The sequence below is a fragment of the Dama dama genome, chromosome 12 (genome assembly GCF_033118175.1).
Source record: "Dama dama isolate Ldn47 chromosome 12, ASM3311817v1, whole genome shotgun sequence".
Lineage (NCBI taxonomy): Eukaryota > Metazoa > Chordata > Mammalia > Artiodactyla > Cervidae > Dama > Dama dama.
Genome location: NC_083692.1, coordinates 62,374,629 through 62,388,399, shown reverse-complemented (window position 1 = coordinate 62,388,399; position 13,771 = coordinate 62,374,629).

Genomic DNA, 13,771 nt, shown 5'->3' with positions numbered 1-13,771 from the left:
CCTTGGTCATATTGGCTGATCTGACAATGTGATTTAGAGTGAGGGCTGACCATGCCAGAAAGACCAGTAATGTGATGTAGATATCAGTTATCTTCGAGACTTACAGCAACCTTTAGCAATCAATCAATCAATCATGGCTGTATAATGGATCTCTATAAAAACTCTGCAGCTTGGGCAAATTTTCTGGTTGGCAGTGTTGTTCTTGCTCAGTCACTAAGTCCTGTCTGCCTCACTGAGACCCCATGAACTGCAGCATGCCCAGGCTTCCCATTCTTCACTATCTTCCAGAGTCTGCTCAAACTTGTGTCCGTTGAGTTGGTGATGTCGTCCAACCATCTCGTCCTTTGATGCGCCCTTCTCCTCCTGCCTTCAATTTTTCCCAGCATAAGGGTCTTTTCCAGTGAGTCAGTTCTTCGCATCAGGTGGCTGAAGTATTGGAGCTTCAGCTTCAGCATCAGTCCTCTCAATGAATGCTAAGGGTTGATTTCCTTTAGGATTGACTGTTTTGATCTCCTTGTTGTCCAAGGGACTCTCAAAGAGTCTTCTCCAGCTCCACAGTTCAAAAGCATCAATTCTTCAGTGCTCAACCTTCTTTATGGTTCAACTCTTACATCTGTATGTGACTACTGGAAAAACCATAGCTTTGACTATACGCACATTTGTCAGCAAAGTGATGTCTCTGCTTTTTAATATGCTGTCTAGGTTTGTCATAGCTTTTCTTCCAAGGAGCAACTGCCTTTTAATTTCATAGCTGCAGTCACCATCTGCAGTGATTTTTGGAGCTCAAGAAAATAAAATCTGCCATTGTTTACATTTTTTCCCCATCTATTTGCCATGAAGCAATGGAACCAGATGCCATGATCTTAGTTTGTTGATGTGGAGTTTTAAGCCAGCTTTTTTCACTGTCTTCTTTCACCTTCATCAAGAGGCTCTTTAGTTCATCTTCACTTTCTGCCATTAGGGTGATATCATCTGCATATCTGTGGTTGATATTTCCCCTGGCAATCTTGATTCCAACTTGTGATTTATCTGTATTTTGCATATAAATTAAATAAACAGGGTGACGATATACAGCCTTGACATACTGCTTTCCCAAGTTTGAACCATTCTATTGTTCCATGTCCTGTTCTAACTTTTGCTTCTTGACCTGCATACAGGTTTCACAGGAGACATGTAAGGTGGTACGGTATTCCTATCTCTTGAAGAATTTTCATAGGTTGTTGTGATCCACACAGTCAAATGGAGAAGAAAATGGCAACCCACTCCAGTACTCTTTCCTGGAAAATCCTATGGACAGAGGAGCCTGGCAGGCTACAGTCCATGGGATAGCAAGAGTCAGACATGACTTAGTGACTAAACCACCATACAGTCAAAGGATTTAGTGTAGTCAATAAAACAGAAGTAGATGTTTTTTCTGGAATTTCCTTGATTTTTCTATTATCCAGCGGATGTTGGCAATTTGATCTCTCATTCCTCTGCCTTTTCTGAATCCAGCTTATACATCTGGAAATTATGGATTCACATACTGTTGAAACCTCAGTTCAGTTCATTTCAGTCGCTGAGTTATGTCTGACTCTTCGGGACCCCATGGACCACAGCACGCCAGGCCTCCCTGTCCATCACCAACTCCCGGAGTTTACTCAAACTCATGTCCATTGAGTTGGTGATGCCATCCAACCAACTCATCCTCTTTTGTCCACTTCTCCTCCTGCCTTCAATCTTTCCCAGCATCAGGGTCTTCTCAAATGAGTCAGTTCTTTGCATCAGGTGGCCAAAATATTGGAGCTTCATCTTCAACATCAGTCCTTCCAATGAACACCCAGGATTGATCTCCTTTAGGATGGACTGGTTGGATCTCCTTGCAGTCCAAGGGACTCTCAAGAGTCTTCTCCAACACCACAGCTCAAAGGCATCAATTCTTCAGTGCTCAGCTTTCTTTACAGTCCAATTCTCACGTGCATACGTGACTACTGGAAAAACCATAACCTTGACTAGATGTTGAAACTTAGCTTGAAGGATTTTGAGCATTACTTTGCTAGCATATGAAATGAGTATAATTGTATAGTAATTTGAGCATTCTTTGGCATTGCTTTTCTTTGGGGTTGGAATGACCTTTTCTAGTCCTGTGGCCATTGCTGAGTTTTCCAAATTTGCTGGCATATTGAGCACAATACTTTAACAGCATCATCTTTTAGGATTTGAAATAGCTCATCTGGAATTCCATCACCTCCACTAGCTTTGTTCATAGTAATAATTCCTAAGGCTAATTTGACTTTACACTCCAGGATATCTGGATCTGGGTGAGGACCACATCATTGTGGTTATATGGGTCATTATGATCTTTTTTGTATAGTTTTCTGTTGCCACCTCTTCTTAATCTCTTCTGCTTTGGTTAGGTCCTTGCTGTTTCTGTCACAGATCAATGTTAGAAGAGTAATGCATCTTGATTCAATGGGGAGAGGGCAATGGATGCTCCCTTGGTTGATTATAGTCTGTCTCCTTTCCCAGCAACAAACTGTAACTGTGAGCATAATCACCTACAGTGAGTTTTGTGAATTCTTATAGTGAACAATCAAATCAGATGATATTTTTGGAAATCTCCCAAACTTGAAGTTTGTGTCAAAAGTGAGGAAAGTCTTGGGTACTGTGAGTTCTCACTTTGTAGTTGACTCTAAAGCTCTGGGATTTCTGTTCCTCACCCCTAGAAATCTAAAAATCCATTTGTAAATAAATGGTGGGGCGTTGAAACACAGAGGAGAATGAATGTCTGGTTTATAGTATCTAGTAGAGTTAAAATATAATAGGCTTAAAAAGTCATAGTATTTTCTGCTTAAAAGTATAATACATATTTATTGAAGAATTAGCATATAATTCATGGCAAATATATAAAGATAAACAAGATTTGGGCATGTTTTCTTGCAATAATTTTATATGTACCATTCTTATATCCTGATTTTTCTTTTCTTAAGCTGTTTCTATAAGAATGCTTTTTACATTCTTGTAATAATGGCAAAATACATTTTATAATGTGCTTAGTTATAGATCCTGATATAGATATATTTACTTTCTAGGTGTCCATTTCATTATGCTAGTCATATATTCAAGAGCTAAAACCACAGAACTGTATAAAAGGCAGCTTCAGCTTATTTACTGTGATAACTTGAGGTCAACATCCAGGAGCTAATTAGGCCTAAATACAGGCTCACTGCTTCTGATAAAATAATCTTTAGAATGAGTCTTCTTATCAGTCAGTTAAGTAGCAAAACAGAGATTAGCTACAAATAGTGCTAGTGACCAGCATAAGAAAAGTGATGGTGCAGGCAAAAACACAAATAAAAATGAGCAAAATAAATCTGTGACATGCCTGCCAGTTTTTGGTATAAGTCTTGATTTCAAAGAAATAAGAATTTGTAACTCTTTACTGGACAGTGGGAGGATTTGTAAAATACTGACTCAATCTGGAAGATAGCTGTTTCTTATTTCTTTCAGATTATGTAAAATACTATTTTTAAATAGTTCTAAAGGCAATTTAAAGGCATTCAGGAGCAGAGCATATCCTAAAGCTTTATTTTCTCACCATCTTATTTGAAAGCCACCTTATATCCTTTACGGAATGAGGTAGACTAACTATTTGTGCATGTATTTTATTAATAAAAATGTGTGTCTTAACAAATTCATTTGAATAGGTCATTTTAGCAAAATTAAATTATAATACCAGGTTGTTTCTGGAAATTTAGTAAGTTTCAGTTTTTTAAGTTCATTTGTTAAGTTCACCGTAATACCACAACATAACTCATGTATATATTAATAAGTTGAGTAAAGCTGAGCTCAGGGGTGACATATATCTCTTTATAAAAATATTTTCCCATACATTACTTCTCCAAAATAATTATCTTGCAAGGCATGGAAAGGCAAGTTAACCTGATTTTCAATACTCAAATAGATGGGGAAACAGTGGCTGACTTTATTTTTCTGGGCTCCAAAATCACTGCAGATGGTGAATGCAGCCATGACACTGAAAGATGCTTATTCCTGGAAGGAAAGTTATGACCAACCTAGACAGCATATTAAAAAGCAGACACATTACTTTGTCAACAAAGGTCCATCTAGTCAAGGCTATGGTTTTTCGAGTGGTCATGTATGGATGTGAGTTGGACTGTGAAGAGAGCTGAGCACCAAAGAATTGATGCTTTTGAACTGAGGTGTTGGAGAAGACTCTTGAGAGTCCCTTGGACTGCAAGGAGATCCACCAGTCCATCCTAAAGGAGATCAGCCCTGGGTGTTCATTGACAGGAATGATGTTGAAGCTGAAACTCCAATACTTTGGCCACCTCATGCGAAGAGCTGACTCACTGGAAAAGATCCTGATGCTGGGAAAGACTGAGGGCAGGAGGAGAAAGGGACGACAGAGGATGAAATAGTTGGATGGCATCACCGACTCAATGGACTTGGGTTTGGGTGGACTCCAGGGGTTGGTGATGGACAGAGAGGCCTGGCGTGCTGCGGTTCATGGGGTCGCAAAGAGTCGGACATGACTGAGTGACTGGAGTGAAGTGAAGTGAATTGATACTCAGAAACATAATACTTACCAAAAAATGAGATTTGGTAAGTGGTAGATCTTGAAGAAAACTCAACTCATTTGTGAACACTTTTTCTAAAATTTTTTCTTCCTCAAAATTTGCCATTGGAAGTCAGCAACACTGGAGCAGTCGATTCACTTAACATCTGAAAGTTAAGCTGGCTCTAGAATGAATTGTAAATCAATAATGGGGCCCCTTCAGGGCCTTTTGGATCTGAAACTGATACAATTCTGAGGATCCCCTTTAAGAAAAAAGATGCAAATTATTAATACAAAATTGAAGACAAAGCAAATATTGATTTTAGAATGAGAAAATAAATTGCAAATTATAACTAGCTATCAAACAAAACTTAAAACATACACATTTCAAAAATAATATATTTTCATTAATTGCCTGATCCACCTTTAAAAGCTTTCTTCCTTATATTTTCTGGCTGCATACTCTTTGATCTTTTCTCTATTGACCATTGTTTTCTAATATTTTTATGAATAATAAAAACTCAATTCAGTCTCCTTCTGTAGGATTGTTGAAATTTGCACTGATAAAATGCAAAAGTTTTTTTCAACATCATAACTAATATCACTAGTGCTATGTATATCTTTAAAATTGTTGTCAAATTGAGGGAAGTCTTTCTTTCACATTCACATATGAACTGTCATATATCTAAGAAAGTCAGTTTTCTTTGGGCCATGATTGGCTGCAAAATTTAGTGGAAAATTCCTGTGAACCAATGTACAGTCAGTATCTTCCTTGCAATGTGGTGTTGGGAAGATACGAAGATATCTTCCACTAATTTCATCTGTACTCATAAGAGCTGATTGTGTGCATCTGCTTCCAACTTGGAGCTCAGTGATATACTGGTAGGTTGATTGGCTGTGATGGAAGTATTTATACCACTAGCAAAAACTAGAAATCAACTTCTTTATGTTTTATTTTCCAGAGAGCCAGTTATTACATGTGTACCAACACACCATTGTTAATACATTCTCTCAAGTCTTCACTGAGATCAGCACTCCATGTCAGGTCAGTTGGAAATTCAAATCTTTTGGTAATAAGGTCAAATAATTTATTATTCTCTATTAATTGCATTTGGAAACAATACAAGGGTCTATTTATAACTTCAGTTAAAATTTTTATTTAATTAAATAAAGCTGTTGATGGGATCTGAGATTCATTTTGGCAATAATTTGTTTCTTGATTACAGAAAACTTTCTATGATATTGTTTATCTCTATTCCAGTATCCTTATAGTCCATATGTTTTTGCTGTTTTTTCTGTTATTTAATAAGTAAAAGCAATGCCAAATGAGGAATCTATGGTTTTCACTTGTGCCAAGTGATATGTCCCAAAATGTCTTTCCAGTTTGCAATTAAAATAGTATGTTTTCAATTGTGTCAAAATAGTACATGTTCAACTCTGTCAGTTATTTAAATAAATGCCTCTTTGACCATGTGTTTTTGAATCACAATGCTAGACGAGTCAGCATACAGAATAATCAGAATACTCTTAGAAGCAATTTCAACACCAGAACAACTAGCAGCTACTAATCTATATGTTGATATGACTGCCAACTACATGAATGTGCCTGCTAAGCCCATACTAAATGCATCCTTTAATAACTTCCTTCTTACCAGAACCCCAAATTACAAAAGTCATTTTAGTGCTGTCTGACGTCAGGCAGAGTGTGAAGGAAAAGAAGTGGGAGTGCAGAAGCGACTGCAATTTTTATAAAAACAATGTGTGAACACATTACTAGCGGCCATCCTAGAGCCTTGGAAGGGACCTGTGTAAATGAAGGTGCTTGAATCTGAAGCTTCATTAATTCTATTAGAGGTCATTTCGTTTCTAAGTAAATGTACTATTTTCTCTTTCTTAATATTCTTTTTCATTTTTACCTCCCTAAGTGGAAACACTAAGAAGACACTTAGAAGAGAGCAAGGGAGTAAAACTTCAGGGTTTTTTAATGTGGTAACAAATGCATAAGTAATAACAAAAACCTAGTTGCAGGACTCCATTTTTAAAAGTTTATGCTTCAAGATATCTTCATGAAAGTGAAAAGATTGCCTATGGAATAGGAGAAAGTGCTTTTAATGTATATCTATCCAAACTGGTTAACATATTCTGGCTAATTTTATCTAAGATTCAACTATGGTGTTCTCTCAAAAAATTTTTTTAGTGACTTAAACCAAATCATAGCATAAATGGAATGTATCAAAATATACATTGGACCAGTTCTAACAATTGTTTTTAAGCAAATTGAAATAATTCATGAGATGTACAGAGTGTCCTCATTAATAACATATTGCAATAGGGGGGCTAGCCTGGCTACTTTGCCTCTCCTTTCTGCTTTGATATTTTTAATATGAATAAAATAACATATGTTTAACAAAAGAAAAAATTATTTTGAAAAACTTTATGATACAGATTTTGTTCAGGCTCAACACTTCCTAGAAATAAATGTTAATATTAAAATATGGATAGAATTAAATCTAAAATTAATGCTTTGGAGTATAAAATATTAAAACATCAAGGAAATAAGTGATTAATGATCTACTTAGGATAAATGTGCAATAATACTCTTAAGCAAATTACTGATTTGCTAATATAGCTCTTACTAATTTTGAAAAAAAATCCAACCAAGTGTTTCAGGACACAATTTTTCTTCCATAAAACATCATTATTAGAAGATATAATCCTTGATATTCTAGATGTTGTAGCATTTAGATTTTGTACAAATTGTTTTTGTTGCTGATGTAATCAACTGACATTTACTTATTATAAAACAATTATCAAATGGTTAACAGTTAATTATTGTAAAACAGGTGAATAGCATAAATATTTAAAGTTGAAATACATAAGACGTAAATATTATAGCACAACTTTTCATCCTTCTCATTGATCCTGTGTTGCAGTCCAAACTTATCTTTACTGTGTGATGGATAGCTTCACCCTCCCAGAAAACAGAAAGAATTTCACTGTCTGGCACATCGAGATCCACACATTCTCTTGTAATTATAACAGTGGCGGTACCTACTGCGTCAGTGGTACCTACTCAATCAATCAGTAAGTGCAGTGAATCAGATTCTCTCTCTTGAGTACAGCTGCGTAATCTGTCAGCCTCAAGCTTGTTAAATCTCAGTGCTTGGAATGACATTTCTTTACCTCTTAAACAAAGTCTCTGATTTTAATTAAGGTTTAAACTAAGATATAAAGTAAGATAAAACCTAGGTTGTGAATGAATTGCATGCTTTTTGCCTAATTTAGTTAGCCACAGGTAGAATAGTTTTGAAATGTTTTGAAAGAGTTGAAGGCCAATGTTACAAAATTAATACTGTAGATACCTTCTCACAACAGAAGTATCCTTGTAACATCTCTGTTTACAAATACATTTATTAAAATTTTAGCTGACTTTGGATCAAATTAAAATTAGTAAAGTTTTTGTATAGAATTAAAATGATCCAGTCAATTAATCAACAGAGATCTGCTGAGTGCCAGATGCTCAGTTCTCTTCTACTCTGTGCCAGATATGTGGGAAACATTAGAAGAATAGATGTGGGGAAATCTAATTTGGAAGATAAGAACTTCATAGGAACATGCCAGATAACTAAAAACTCAAATCACATGTAGTAAAATAACATGTCCTTTTGGTACATGTTGGTACATGGTACAATGTAGTTGGTACAATGTAGTATGCACAATTAGAGTTATAAAAATTCAATAAAAGTAATAGTTCCCAGGAAATTTGACTTTGGAGGCCAATGGGGCTTGATTACAGAACTTCCACGATGGTTGGATGGCATCACTGACTCTATAAACACGAGTTTGAGCAAGCTCCAGGAGTTGGTGATGGACAAGGAAGCCTAGCATGCTGCAGTCCACGGGATTGCAAAGAGTTGGACATGACTGAGCTACTGAACTGAAGTGAACTAAATAGTTCCTAAGATTGAAGTGAAGTCGCTCAGTCATGTCTGGCTCTTTGGGACCTCATGGACTGTAGCATACCAGGCTCCTCCTCGGTCCATGGGATTTTCCAGGCAAGAGTACTGGAGTGGGTTGCCATTTCCTTCTCCAGGGGATCCTCCCAACCCAGGAATCAAACCCAGATCTCCTGCATTGTAGGCAGATGCTTTACCGTCTGAGCTACCAGGGAAGTCCTTAAGATTAGGTGATGAAAAATCTTATGGAAGAGTTTCCCATCTCGAACCCAAATGAGCCCTCTTTTGTTTATTCAAAGATGACATTTCTGAGTAGTTTTCTGACAGGTAACTTATTTTTAAAGTTTCTGTATTTCCAGTCTCCCTTCCTCTTTTCTTTCTCTACCATTGGCAGTACCCTACAACCTGCTAGAATGAATGACACCATTTTTTTTTTTTTTGATAGAAGTGCTTAGACAAAAGTCTTGATATAATCACTAATGAGGCACAAAAATTAGATTTGCATACTACTGTTAATTTAGATTTGCAACACTGTTAATAATGAACAATTGTTGAGGCATACACATATACTCATTTTTATCCATTTAGTTTTTGGAACCTCAGGTTGGGGACCTTCAACAAGGTCTACCTCTGATAGGAAGAAAAGTGGGAATCAGTTTTTCTTGTAGTTTACTTGCTTCTAGAGAGCAAATATATGTTTTTTATGAGTCTTTTCTATAGTTTCTGGAACTACCTTAGCTAGATAAATATTACTTTCTTTGTTTGACAGGCATGAAGGTCTGCAGTCCATGCTAATATTTTTTCATTTCAGCACATCACCTCTTGATGGAGTACTTCTACTTCTTGCCCTTGGTTCTGCCTAACATAACTTATGCCTTCAAGAAGTTTGGCATTATGCTCAACTTAAGTCTTTCTGAGGGGGAATAGCTTGGATAAATAACACACTAAATTATTATTTTTTGTTATTTTGTCACAGAACTGTATGATTAACAATGCATGGTGATTTTGATTATCTTTATTAGTAACTACTAAATATATCCTATGTACCCTATCAAGCATAGAAGAAATGACTCGTGCTTTGTTTGAGACTAACAAGGTTCTCTACATTTCATTTAGGCTCATGTCACTCAGATTAGGTGAAAGGGGTAAGAGAACAAGTTTGCCTTAACTTAGTGCTGGACAATTAAGGAATTTATCAGTAAGACTTAAAACCAAATCAGGAGAAAATGCAGTCTTAACCTTGTTAGTAGGATAAATTTTTCCGACTGCGGCAATTCAGTTGGGCATTTGGGAAAAAGGAGAGGAACACAAGGCTTGCAATAGGGAAGTGGCAAAAGAAATATATCAGAGCTGAGTTCTCAGGTAAATAAGAAAGTAGTCTCAAGAAGACAATTACAGAGTGAAAGAGACCTTAATCCAGACAAAGGAGGGCACTATGTAAAAACAAGACTAACATTCTGGGCTGAGGAACTTGCTTAAGAACTGTGATATAGTGTGAGTTCAAAATATATTTGATTTTTTTAAAAAACACTGCTCTTAAAAATTGTTTTTCAATTAATTAGTATATTTTTTTTTTTAAATAGGTACAGAATAGGCAAAACTAATCCATCAGTTTAGAAGTTAGGTTACTGGTTACCCGTTCATGTTAATGGTTACACTTGACAGGGGAAGAGAGGAACTCAGTGATAGAGTTAAGGGCACTTCTGGGGGCTGGTCATAATGTTCTATTTTCTTGAGCTGGTTGTGCTTACAGGGGTGTTCTCAGATGGTGCAAATTCATTTTTATATTTACTAGATGTGTACTTTTTACGTGAATACTATACTTCTATAAACAGGGTTTTTTGTTTGTTTTTAAGTAAAAAATTGCTAGATTTAAAAGGAAAGCCGTGTCTGTATTGCATCTACCTTAAGTGGATGGTTTTGTAGGGTACTCTCATGCCCAAGAAAATGAGCCAGTGCAGCAGGATGGTTTCTACCTCTCTTCTCCCTAGCCCGCGTCTATACTTCATACACCAGTGTCAGCTTTGAACACTAATGTGGAGAAGGCATCATCAGTCTGTGCTGGGGGTGAGAAATTACAATAATGACTTTGATGCTTCTCCACTCATGGTACTAAGATAGGGTATCCTCAAATACTGGGTCATTTTTCTCAAAGTAGACCTGGCTAACAGTGTGTATTTGTAACCCCAGAGGACCAGAAAGTGACTGCATTTTGCTTCCGGGTTGTTGCAGTTGTGGCTATTGTTTTTCACCATGGACACCTTGAGCAACTACATTCTGTAACCCAGATCTTACTTTTGTTAGTGCTCCCCCCTCCCTTTGTTCTCCCCCAAGCCCCCCACCCACCATCCCACCCAGCTCTTGTCCTTTATACTATAGTGAAGCTGTCATGGACCCTGTCTTCCACATGTTATTATATCCAGAGTAAAGTCTTTATGTTCTATTGAATTTTTCATTCAAGTCAGATGGATATGGTGTGAGAATTCATGTGTCAACTTGCCTGGGGTACAAAGTGCCAAGATATTTGGTCAGGATTATTCTGGGTGCGTCTGTAAGTATGCTTTTAGATGAGATTAACATTTGAATCAATAGACTGAGTAAGCAGGACTGCCTTTCCTAGTGTGTGTGACCCTTCCCCAATCACTTGATGGCCTGAATAGAATAAAAGGTGGAACCTCCCAAGAATAGAAAGAAAGGAACTCCTCTTTCCTGGTTGGGTGAGCTGGAACACCAGTCTTTCCCTGCCTGCAGAATAGCCCTGAAACATCGGCTCTTCTGGTGTCTTTTGGTTGCCAGCTTTCAGACTGAAACTTACACTGTCAGTTCTGCTGGTTCTCAGATCTTCATACTTAGACCAGAACTACACCATTAGCTGTCCTGGGTCTCCAGCTTGCCAACTTTAGATCTTGGGACTTCTCAGCTTGTGTGTGTGTGTGTGTGTGTGTGTGTGTGTGAGATGTAGAGGGACAAGGTTATGATAACTAAAAATAGGCAGAACAAAATAAAAATATTATTCTAGCCAGCCAGATTGTATTAACTAATATTGATGTTTCTTATCCACAATATCTAATTAAAACATTTGGTTTAGGAATAAAAGCAATATATTTAATAGAGGAAAAATTTCCCCCTCACAGGTTCACAAGTGTCAAATTTATGTGTTTTATTTCAGCCAAGTTTAGATAATCATACACAGAATTTTAAGAAAAATGTTTTTCTCCAATGGACATGCTAGAGAAAGAGGAAGAATGTGGTATCTCTGGATAACAGCAGAGGGATGATAGGTCATCCCTATTAAGGGACGGTAGAATAACAGGTGGAGTGGCATATTTGAGAAAGTTTCTTTTTTAGTTAGAACCAAGAGCAGGGTCAAGAACGGACTCTGTAGGTTTTTTAGACCTCACTATCAGGCAGAATGAGACTTTTTCTTTGAGGTGATAGTTATCTATTTCTGATAAAGTCAAGTACTTCCACCCTGGAGTGGAAAGTATTTATTCTGTCATTCAGCTGTTGTAGAGTGAGAATGACTACAAAGAGTTCTTGTTCAGGGGAAAGAGAAGTCAATTTAAAAACTTAACTTACGTGCTAAAGCTTCAGATACTGAACCTGGAGAACTAAAATGAAAAAAAGAAAAAATGAAAAGGTAGGAAAGGCACCTATTTGAGCTGTTATATAATAGGAATGTTTACCCTGACTTTTTAATTTAGGGCTTATTTTGCACAGAGATGGTGTTCAGTTCAGTTCAGTCAGTCGTATCCAAAGCTTTGCAACCCCATGGACCACAGAATTTCAGCTTCCCTGTCCGTCACCAACTCCTGGAGCTTGCTCAAACTCATGTCCATCATATCAGTGATGCCATCCAACCATCTTATACTCTGTTGTCCTCTTCTCCTCCTGCCTTTAATCTTTCCCAGCATCAGGGTTTTTTCCAGTGAGTCAGTTCTTCGCATCAGGTGGCCAAAGGATTGGAGTTTCAGCTTCAGCATCAGTCCTTCCAATGAATACCCAGGACTGATTTCCCTTAGGATTGACTGGTTTGATCTCCTTGCAATCCAGGGGATTCTGAAGAGTCTTCTTCAACAGCACAGTTCAAAAGCATCAGTTCTTTGGTGCTCAGCTTTCTTTATAGTCCAACTCTCACATCCATACATGACTAGTGGAAAAACCATAGCTTTGACTAGAAGGACCTTTGTCAGCAAAGTAATGTCTCTGCTTTTTAATATGATGTCTAGAATGGTCATAACTTTTCTTCCAAGGAGCAAGCATCCTTTAATTTCATGGCTGCAGTCACGATCTTCAGTGATTTTGGAGTCAAAAAAATAAAGTCTGTCTCTGTTTCCATTGTTTCCCCATCTATTTGCCATGAAGTGATGGGACTGGATACCATGATCTTAGTTTTCTGAATATTGCGCTTTAAACCAACTTTTTCACTCTCATCTTTCACTTTTATCAAAAGGTTCTTTAGTTCTTCACTTTCTGCCATAAGGATGCTGTCATCTGCATATCTGAGGTCATTGAAGTTTCTCCCGGCAATCTTAATTCCAGCTTGGATTCATCCAGCCCTGAATTTCGCATGATGTACTCTGCATATAAGTTAAATAAGCATGGTGACAATAAATAGCCTTGACGTACTCCTTTTCCTATTTGGAACCAGTCTGTTGTTCCACATCTGGTTCTAACTGTTGCTTCTTGACCTGTGTACAAATTTCTCAGGAGTCAGGTAAGGTGGTCTGGTATTCTCATATCTTGAAGAATTTTCCACAGTTTGTTGTGATCCACATAGTCACAGACTTTGGAATAGTCAATAAGGCAGAAGTAGACCTTTTTCTGGGACTCTCTTGCTTTTTTGATGATCCAACAGATGTTTCTGGTTCCTCTGCCTTTTCTAAAACTAGCTTGAACATCTGGAAGTTCATGGTTCATGTACTGTTGAAGCCTGGCTTGGAGAAATTTGGAGCATTACTTTGCTAGCATGTGAGATGAGTGCAATTATGCAGTAGTTTGAGCATTCTTTGGCATTGCCATTCTTTGGGATTGGAATGAAAACTGATCTTTTCCAGTTCTGTGACCATTGCTGAGTTTTCCAAATTTGCTGGCATATTGAGTGCAGCACTTTCACAGCATCATCTTCTAGGATTTGAAATAGCTCAACTGGAATTCCATTACCTCCACTAGCTTTGTTTATAGTGAATCTTCCTAAGGCCCACTTGACTTTGCATTCCAGGATGTCTGGCTCTAGGTCAGTGATCACACCATCATG